The sequence below is a fragment of the Solanum verrucosum genome, unplaced genomic scaffold, assembly GCF_900185275.1.
Source record: "Solanum verrucosum unplaced genomic scaffold, falcon-dt-bn FXZP01000217.1, whole genome shotgun sequence".
Taxonomy (NCBI): domain Eukaryota; kingdom Viridiplantae; phylum Streptophyta; class Magnoliopsida; order Solanales; family Solanaceae; genus Solanum; species Solanum verrucosum.
The window spans coordinates 608,264-618,063 of record NW_026020032.1 but is presented as its reverse complement, the minus strand read 5'-3'; positions in this window follow the sequence as shown (position 1 = coordinate 618,063).

The following is a 9,800-nucleotide window of genomic DNA, read 5'->3' as shown; positions in this document are numbered from 1 at the left end:
GTGCCACATAAATTGGGACATGGACAGTCACACATATTTTTAAAAAAAAATTACATTAAAAGTATTCTATCAATTATCAACATATATTGTTTGAAATTGACGAAAAAGAAACTATAAATTACAATAATTAACAAAATAAATCTCTCGACTCCAACAAATCTATCAATTAATGCCACATAAATTGGGACATGGCAAATAACAAATATTATTAAAAAATTAGGTTCAAAATGTACTATAAAATACAATAATTAACAACTTAATACATTAAAGAGACATATAAAAAATGGTTAATATTTGAAATTCTGCATGTGCCACATAAATTAGAACAAATAGAGTAATAAATATTATTTTCAAAATTCTGTAAAAAAAAGGGTACTGCAAATCACAATAGCTAACAATTTAAAATATTTTTAAAATCATATAAAAATTTTAATAACTTCTCAAATTCCAAAATATAACATTTAAATACTACATATTATATATTAATTATACTATACTATAAATGACTTAAATACTCCATATTATCTATTACAATAATTAACAATTATTTGACACTTTAAATTCTATCAATGCCATATAAATTAGGATAAAAAACCTAACATATAATATTTAAATATATTTAAAAATACTATAAGTAATACTATACATTACAATAATTAACAGATTAATTATTTAAAACTTATATACAAAATTTAATTGACTCTCTAAATTCTATTGGTACCACATAAAATGGATTATATGATAAACATATATTGTTTGAAATTGACGAAAAAGAAACAATAAATTACAATAATTAATAAAAAAAATAGTCGACGAAATTGACGAAAAACAAATTATAAATTACAATAATTAACAAAATAAATCTCTCCACTCCAACAAATCTATCAATTAATGCCACATAAATTGGGACATGGTAAATAACATATATTATTAAAAAATTAGGTTCAAAATGTACTATAAAATACAATAATTAACAATTTAATATATTAAAGAGACATATAAAAAAGGGTTAATATTTGAAATTCTGCATCTGCCACATAAATTAGAACAAATAGATTAATAAATATTATTTTCAAAATTATGTTAAAAAAAGTACTACAAATCACAATAGCTAACAATTAAAAATATTTTTAAAATCATATAAAAATTTCAATAACTTCTCAAATTCCATAATATGACATAAATTTTAAAAAAAGTGTTATAAATCATAATAAATAGTACAATATTTTAACTACTTTAAAAGTATTATAAATTGTAATGAATAATACAACAATTTAAATTACTTATTACTTTAAATTTAACGACTTAAAAATATTTTTTTAAATGTATTAAAATTTTGGTTAATTGTCAAAACTTTACATGTGCCACGTAAATTGGGACATGGACAGTCACACATATTTTTTAAAAAAAATTACATTAAAAGTATTCCATCAATTAACAACATATATTGTTTGAAATTGACGAAAAAGAAACTATAAATTACAATAATTAACAAAATAAATCTCTCGACTCCAACAAATCTATCAATTAATGCCACATAAATTGGGACATGGCAAATAACATATATTATTAAAAAATTAGGTTCAAAATGTACAATAAAATACAATAATTAACAACTTAATATATTAAAGAGACATATAAAAAAGGCTTAATATTTGAAATTCTGCGTGTGCCATATAAATTAGAACAAACAGAGTAATAAATATTTTTTTCAAAATTATGTTGAAAAAAAGTACTACAAATCACAATAGCTAAAAATTTAAAATATTTTTAAAATCATATAAAAATTTCAATAACTTCTCAAATTCCATAATATGACATAAATTAAAATAAAAAATATATATATTGGCACGGGGTCCTATATCTAGTATATATTAGAAGAGAGAGTTTCAAAGGCAGTTTATTGGTCATTCAATTGGCAAGTGGGGATATTTTTGTCATTCCAACTTCTCAAAGTGATAAGTATTGCATAGAAAAAATTGTACTATCAGCCTTATTATTTGGACCTTCTTAACATCTTTAGAAAAAACCCTACACTTTTCTACTAAATTACATATTAAGGCCTTCTATCATTGAGTATAGTGGGGTCCATTTAATTTTACAATTGACATTTATACAATGATAACTTTATTGAGTTTCTATATATTTCCATTTTTATTCTCTACATATTAAATTGTTTAAATTTAATATAGTTAAATAATTTAATAAACTTTTATTATTTAGCTTTTATATTCAAAACAAATTATTTTTTAATAATATATATATCATTAAATAACTATATAAGATTATTAATAGTCATATTTATATTTTTAAAGTATAATTAATAAAATTATTATTTTTAAATAAACTCCTAATAAATAATTTATTAAGAAAAACGTCAAATTAATTTAAATTATTTCTTCTTTTTTTACTTATGTTTTATACTTATATAGAAGAGACAGTTTTCAAGTTTTGAGCAATTTCAACATGACTGCTTTTTGCCATTTTTATAAAAGAATAAGGGTCTTTTGGTCATTTACACTACTAAACTGATCAATAAAGGCTGTATACGTGTCTTAATACTGCTTTGGAAGAGACACGTAGCAATGCTGCCAAACTGATGTGTATTTAGGACATTCTATGAGAGTTGATGCTCTGTCTCTTTTCTTCTCTATTTTGCAAAGCAAAAAAAAACAAGTTTTTTTGCCTGGTTTTCCTGCATGTGTTGTTGTTGTATAAGTAAATGATTATATTGTATTATTAAGAAATGTGCAGTTTTTTGTTATCTTTTTCTGCTTTTTGGTTATATTTTTGGGTTGTGGATTTGAAATTTCTCTCCATCTTCCATAAATCTTAATGAAAATCAACACCCAATTCGATTCTTCTGTTTTAGATTTGTAGGGTTACCGGTTAAACTATAAGAATTGCGTTTGTTGAATTCAGAAATTTGAGATGCTCTTTGCTCCTCTATTTCGCCTCAAATTTGTCTTCGATGTTGCCGTTGATTTTTAATAAAAACAAGTGAGCACCGTAAGTGATTGCATATACACTATTAGTTAATCTAATCAATAAACTTGCACCATGAAAAGGTTAATTACTTCCTTTCATCATTATATGTTTTATTTTTGTATTCTATTGGGGCAAAAGGAGAGTTGAGAACTGCGGAGGAATACAATAAGCTTATCATTGTTGTACTTGCGTATAAGTAGCAATATCATTCCTTTTAACTTATTGATTCTAAGCTATTGGGATGTCCCAAACAATTTTTTTCCGTTCTTCGACTTAGGTTTGAGAAGAGGTAAAACAAGCTAAAGTGTTTGACACTTTCAAGACATAGTTCAACATCGGTTCAATGTAAGTTTTTTTTTTGAACTCTTGAATGTATCATTTGAAGTGATTCTCGGTATGTGCATGGTGTCTTTACTTTGGGCAATATAATCTATTCCTCAAAAGCCCTTCAATTAAAAGAGCACAAAACTATGATAAAAGACAATAAATCTTAAGCCACAATTGAAGTCACAAAACTAGACTATTCCATTATAGTACAAAAAATCTTCCATTTTATAGATTTTGCTGGGACCATATTTATATATATATCTTGGCCTTTGTGTAGTTGTGGTTGATAGCTTATATTACTAGCAGTGAAAGTAGTTTGATTATTGTGATCAATATACTGCCTTAAAGCTCATATAGTTTTTCAGAGTATTATGATATATGAGCTACTTGAATTGTGTAAAACAACTACGTTTGTCCTTTTCATTTATTAATCGATGCATTGGAGGTAGTTTGGAGATAGTTTTTTGTACAGTCAATCACTTTTTAGTTTACCAATAAAGAGGTGAGTGATGAAGGAACTTGAAATCAAAGTAGTGCCAGTCTGCGGTCATTTTCCTAGATGAACCACAAGAAGATTTGTGCTTGTGTTTTCTTTGTGAACCTAAAGAATAAACTCGACAACTTTACTTGTGTTTGTGTTTATGAATTTGTCTCTGCTTTGGCCGACCTTGGAAACAATAGCTATCTACCTAGCCTTATCAGCCTTGCACTTGGTTCTTAAGTCATTATATTCAAGTAATTGTACACTTGTTTTCATGTATGTACATACCTCCTATTTCAAGCAACTGCGATTTGATTTTTTTTCCAATTTTGTAATTTATGAATAATATTTTTTTCTTCTCTCATATGTATCAGGTCTTAATCTTTTGATCAAAGATCAAAACAACTCAATCTGCATCTCAGCTAACTTTCTATACAATGTATCACATTTTGTTATTATGTAAAATAAGTGTACATAACTATCTTGTAAAACTTTGTTCCTTCAAATATCAACAAACGATTAATATGCAAGGTTATCTTACGCTACATACTTGTAATCCAACTTTTAATTGATATCAAGTTATGATATTTATTATAGAAATTATTTCCTCATTTCAAAAGAAAAAAAAACTTATTTTCTACAGGAAATATGTTGCAAAAATTTTAGCTCATCAAATATAGAAAATTAACATTTTACAGAACACACCGATAGATTCATCAAATTTTTTCTCCAATTTCACATAAAAATAAATTTAACAAAAAAAAAAGAAATATTACATAATAATATTGGGCCCATGCTGACACGGGCCAATGCTTTTGTCACGACCCGAGCCTACACCCTGGACGTGGCCGGCACTTGAAGACCATTGCTGGTCCCCAAGCGAACCCTCATCCTGGCTGACTACAAGCGGAAAACTGATTCAAGCATACAAAGCTTAAAAACTGAAATAAAAGTTCATAAAACTTAAATACAAACTTTAAGTCCAAAGAAAACTCTGTATAATAAAATATATACAACTCGCCATAAAAAGGAAACTTTAGTCTTTAAAACATTTAATAAAATAAATGGTACAGACTTCTCAACTATACTGACTATCTATGAAGCCTCTAACTGATAAAGATGGAAGTCGGGACAAGACCCACGACATCCTAACAATTGATATAACTGAAAGGTAAATGAAATCCTCCGAAACCAAGGAGGCTCACCATAGCTAACTCGAACTCTCGGATGTATCAACGAAGCTCCTGTTGATGATCCTGAATACCTGTGTCTGCATCATGAAAAGATGCAGGCCAAATGGCTCAGTACGTGGAATGTACGAGCATGTAAGGGGAATTCTAAAACATAAACATAAGCTTGAAACTTGATAAAAAGGAAACATACTTGCCTGTTTTCAATCTTACTCAACTCAAAGAATACTCCAAACTACTCAAACTTACTCAACTCAGAAGTACTCAAGGATAAGATACTCAACTCAGAGATTAGATACTCAACTTAAGGATATGATATTCGACTCAAAGATATGATATTCGACTCTGGATACTCAACTCTGGATATTCAACTTTGAATACTCAACTAAATATGACTGAACTCATTTCAATATAAAACAATTTAAAACAAGTGCAATATAAAGAAATAAACTGTTTAAAAACATGTTGTCAAATCTGTGTGTATGCAAGGATACAACATAACTCTGAAATGTATATAAAAATACAATAAACTGATGTATATAAAAATACAATAACTTATGTGGGAGTTTCTCTAACCGACAACCATCACATAAGAGCTATAGTGATGATACAGCGATCTACCTCACGCTGCCAGCGCATCCTATACCCGGCCAAAGGTATAGAACCTGAACTACTAATGGATCCACTAGTCTATGTGAAAAGGGTTCATCTAAAAAGTATGACCCTTTTCTACTCATGATGGCTACATGGTTTATGGGGGCTGTGAGTTGTCTGAACTCTCCCCCATATCGGTGCTCAATACTACTCCCAAAATATACTAGCTCTTATGTTTTAAAAACATACTTTTTTTCTGCTGATTTGAGATAATTGCTCAAAAACTTAGCTCAAAGGCTATCTTGGAAATCTCAGTTTCCCTGCTTGCTTCATTTAGAAAGCTATTACTCTTTTCTGAAAACTAGCTCGAAAGCCCTTTGGAAATCTCAGTTTCCGTTCTAATTTAAATGTGAAAACATTTATAAACTCTTTGGGAATACTTAGTCCCCATATACTTTTGAAGAAAAGGACTTCAAACTTTACTCTTTACTCTTTACTGAACTCAAAACTTAAGTCTTTAAACAAAGTTAAAACGTTTGTAAAAGACTTCTTAAAATATGGTTCATACCGAATTATGGACATGAACTACTAAATGCAAGGTTTTCAATAACCATAAATAGAACTCAAATACTTGGAACTCAAGAACTTCAATGATACTACTAATTTCAAGAATGCTCAACTCAGAGGGTTCATGCGGAATTATGAGCATGAACGACTCAACTCAAGGACTCAAAGATACTTCTCTTCTTAAGACTGCTCGACTTATAGGATTCATGCGGAATTATGGGCATGAACAATTCAACTCAAAGACTTTATGGGTAACATGTAATAGTCCCATGCTTAGAAATATAATCTCAAAGGGATTAGGAACTCAATACTCAAGACTTAGAACTTGAAGATACTACTCCTCTCAAAGATACTCAACTTCTGGAGTTCATGCGGAATTTATGGGCATGAACGACTTGACTCGTAAGTCTACATAACATTATGAAACTCATGTATGTGACTCTTCTCATTCTCTGACTTACTTCCTCAAAACTTAGTTCAAATCGATAGTTGATCTCAAAGGATTCACAATTGAACTCAAAGGCTTTCTTGAACTCTACTCTTAACTCTCTCTTGAATTTGAATTATGAATTCAAGAGTTATGATTCATGATATGAAGGATCTCAATAACAATATAGATATTCGATAATTAGGAATAGAACTTTTAAAACAAACATGAATTCAAGAACTCAAAATCAACTTATCTCAAGAATACTCAAATCTAGGGAAAGTATCCTATATTACTCTTTTTCTGATTTGAAAGTAGATGTAGGGCGTGAGGATGAACTAGTCCAACACTATGATAGCCTTACATACCTAGAAGAACAAGACTCTTGAAGAATCTTGAAGAATTTTGAAGAAAAACTTGATTAGAAGCCTTGAAACCCTAGCTTGAAGGTAAACAATCAAGAAGACCTTTCTTGAGATTCTCAAGTTAGTTTCTTAAAATCTCTATAGCCAAAAAATATGATTTTCATGAGTGAAGATGAAAATCTGATTGTTTTGAGCTTTTTATTAGTCAAGAATTTCGTTGATGGTTTTCTTGGAGGTAAAAAGACAAAAACTGATTATTTTCAATATTTTCCCGTCGGCTAATTCGTAACAGCACTGTATAGGTTACTAAAATAGTCATAACTTTTTACTCAGATATTGGATTGACGTGAAATTGGTGGGGTTGGAAAGTAGATTCAATTACCTTTAATTGGATAGGTTATGAATCACGTAACTCTTAATATTCTAAGAGATATGGTCGTTTAAAGTTGACCTAAGCAGAATCTTACTTCAAAACTTAATAAACTTCAAGAACACTTATCAAGAACTCATCAAGAACTTAAATCCATAAATTTCAAGAACGAAATTACGCTGAATAAATCATGATTGGCGTGTGGGTGAAAGAACCCAACACTATGGAAGCTTACATACCTCTTAGGGATTAAACCCATGGCGAAAATCTGCAACAAGATGCAAGAATCTCGACGAACACTTTCATCCTATCTCTTTTCTCCTCTTTTCTCTTCTTCTTGAACTCTCAACTAAAACCCTAGGTGTATTTTAGAATTATAAAACTGAACCTAATCAGATTAGACCCCTAAAATATTACTAAAAACGAATTAAATCTGATTGGGTAAGGAAAAGACCAAAATACCCCTTTCTATTTTCGGCTAACTTTCCTTAACTGGTCAGCCTATCTTCAAAAGGACATATCTCACTCATCCGACCTCGAAACTTAGCAAACTCAGCGGCGTTGGAAAGATAATTCAAAGATCTTCGCTACGGTATCTTGTAGTATACCTAACTCATCCTGAGCTAGGATTTATGGTTGTTTGAAGTCGACCCAAAACTCATACTTAAGCATAACTTGCAAAATTTCAGATTTTGCTATTTCCAATTTAGTTCTTTTTCGAACTCAAAGTGCTACATCTAGTGAACTTAACACTTAAGAAATTTTAATTCGTCGGAAAAATCCTACTCACAACGAAGGATGGTTCAAGTCTTAATTCGAAAATTTTTCTGGGGTCTTACAACTTTCTAGTATATATATGTGACACATCCAAATACATATATCCAAAATACATGTTAGCTAGATAATTTTGGATGTCTACCGTATCATAACTCCTAAAAAAAATATTAAAGATTCATACTTATAATGGGATGTCCGGTTCTTCCCATCCAAATTTGAATATATGTTAGTATAAAATTTAAAAATCTTTTTAATGCTTAGAGTATCTATAAAACAAAATGAAGACGTTGCCCTTATTATATTGTTCTTTGAATTTGCATACAAAGACACATTCAAGGGTCTACTAGTTAATAATATATTCAATATAATTTTATAATTGAATGTAGAAAAAATAGAGTGTACGAATATTTTTTTCTTGGCTTAAAAAATAGAAATGTTGTTTATGATAAACACTCAACTTAATAAAAAATAATTCAAAGCGATGAAAACAGAAAAGTCATGATAAAATACTATATAAAGAAACATGATAAAGTAGTCTAAAAAAGAATAGTAACTACAACTAAATAATATGATAATTGAAGTACAAGAAATAACATATATTAATAGAAATGGAAGGACAACAAACTATTACGACTAATTAGTAAGCAAAGAAAAATAAGACGAATTAATTTAACCAATGAATATGAATCATTTACTTAGCTTTTATGCATTGATTTTATAAAATAACAAATATTATAGACCAACTATTTATACAAATGGATGACATATAAAAAAGGACCGTGGGAGTGGGAGTAACAATTAAGGAGGGTAGAATCACAAATTACTATAGTTAGAATCAATCTCCATTTTGTATCTTATGAATTGTCTGCTTGGAATTTCAAGGACAATTTGGTCAATTTGATTAAAATAAAATAATATGATTTGGCCTAAAGAAAAACTTATTCTTTGAAGTTGTCATCATGCATCACAATGCTTATTATTTTTTTCATGTTTTATTTTTGTCCATGATTTATTGTTTTATTGCGTAATTGCATGTATGTGTGTATTTTTTTTATTATTTGCATGTAATTGATGTCTTTCATTTTTGTCAATATCATACATACAAAACACTTAGGTATGACATCAATTGAGTTAATCAAACGTTTTAATACCAAACTTACCTCTTTATCTGTTAACTAAAATTTATCAATACATTTTTATTAACAAGTAACGTTATACTATCGAATTACAATATTACGTTCAATTTTTATCATTATCGAATGATCAAAGCTTATAAGAAATACTTCAAAACCAAAGGTAACATTATAATGTCGAATTGATGAGGATATATTATCTCATGCTCATTAAATGTTTGTAAAATTTATTTGACTAATTCATTATTAGTCTTCCCTAATATCACATAGAAATTAGAATACCTAGTAACAAGTCCTTTCATATATATCATAAAAAAGACACAACATTAAGTCCATATCAAATTAAAATATAACTTGCACATTAAAATATAATTTATTTGTCAAAATATTGACTTGCTTAATACAAATATTTACCAAATAATTGAGATACCATCAAGGCTTGATGTTGATGATATACTTCAATTAGTTTGCCTTCTAGTTTGATCATCGCATTTTCAAAATTTGTCATTTTATTTTACTAAAGCTACTAACTAATTAATTTTTTTTGTCTATACAACATATTTTACCTCATTTGCCTAACC